Below are 1813 nucleotides of genomic sequence, written 5' to 3'. Positions count from 1 at the left end.
GTGTGTGTGTGTGTGTGTGTGTGTGTGTGTGTGTTTATTCATCGATGGTCACTTTGGTTGCTTGCATATCTTGGTTATTGTAAATAATGCTGCTGTGAATGTGAGGGTACAGATATCTTTTCCATTTAGTGTTTTTGTTTTCTTCCGATAAATACCCAAAAGTGGAATTGCTGGATCATATGGGAGTTCTGTTTTTAATTTTTTGAGGAACCTCCTTACTGTTTTCCATAGTGGCTGCACCAGTTTACAGTCCCATCAAGGATTCCCTTTTCTCCACATCCTCGCTAACGTTTGTTATTTCTGGTCTTTTTGATAATAGCTGTTCTAAGGTGTGAGGCGATATGATATCTTTGTGTCATTTCATTCTTAAAAACCTGCATGACTCTGTTCTCAAGGAAACAATGACAAGCATATAGGATTTTTACAGGTGTTTTGGTGACCTTCCTAAACACATAGGCTGGCCTGAAGTATTTTCTTGTAGTGCTACCAGTATTGCCAGCTTCACAGGAAAAAGTGAACATAAATATTTAGAATGAAGCCCTTTCCTTTAAATGGGGATGTGAAAGCCTTGCCTGAGCATTTCCTTTTGCCAGATTGATTTCAGCATACATGTCGGTTATTAGCACCTATTCCAGCATCTAGGTTAAACTACATAATAGTAAAGTTGTCATGTAAAATTGTAAGTTATAATTCAGGCAGTTCTAAATGTGATCTCAATATTTAATTTTTGCTTATACTGTTAGGCTGCATGGGGAAATCCCCGTTTTCATCTTGGTTGAAGTTACCACCACACCTCACTGAGGTCAGCTACTGTTTTTGAATTTGTCTCTGTGACCTCCACTGCTAACTGACTGGCATAAGTAATGATGTACCACGACTACCACACATTTGTTGAGAAATCAGGGTATTCCTGTTGCATTTGGTTATTTTAACAGTTGGCATCTTAAAGTATTACTTCCCCATTCTGATTTACCAAATCTATGAACAAAAAACGGGGAACAGCCGCGATTAACTTGTGAATCAGCAATACCCTGATTTCCTTCAGAGTAGTTGTGCTTATGTTGCTCCTTTCTTGTTTCCTGTTCTCACAGCTGCCGATAATGTGCTTCTAAGAACAGTCCTCTCTCTGTCGTTTAAACTTTACCTAGTGTACTTCTCCCCTAAAATTTGTGATGAAATGGTTAAGAGTGAATCTGTATTTCTCCTCCTATGTTTCGTTTAACTAGCTTAATTAATTATCCCCAAACTAAATATCCATGTCCATATGCTGGGGTGTATTAACATCACATGACTCAATGACATTAAAGTAAAAGTTGAGTGAAGCAGCTAAATGAGCTGACCGACTCTGGCTGTGTCTAGAGAAGTATTTTCACGTGGTTGACTTGTTCAAGTGGTAAAGCAGCTAAAAGACATGGTTTATCTTTTAGAATTTCACAAGGTATGTATTTTCTCTTACAAACAAGGAATAATTTTACCAACAGAAATAGACACTGCTTGTATGTAGGTTGCCCCAAATATTTTCACTACTCTTTTTGAGGGGTAAAACTTAACAGGAAGACTATTTATGTAGTTTAATTAGAAAAAAAAAAAAAAAGCTTAAGAGGTTGAGCAAAACAAATGCTTACTATTCAGTGTTAGACCTTACAATTAAATGTTTATTTTAATTTAACTAATGTTTAAAGACCCATTATATGCCGTACACTGTGCTAGATGTTGGGAGTGTAGTGGTAGCAACTTCCAGTCACCTCTTATTTTATATATATATATATATATGTGTGTGTGTATATATATATGTGTGTGTGTATATATATAT

This window comes from Physeter macrocephalus, chromosome 11, assembly GCF_002837175.3.
Source record: "Physeter macrocephalus isolate SW-GA chromosome 11, ASM283717v5, whole genome shotgun sequence".
Classification (NCBI taxonomy): Eukaryota; Metazoa; Chordata; class Mammalia; order Artiodactyla; family Physeteridae; genus Physeter; species Physeter macrocephalus.
Note: the sequence above shows the minus strand (reverse complement) of the source record.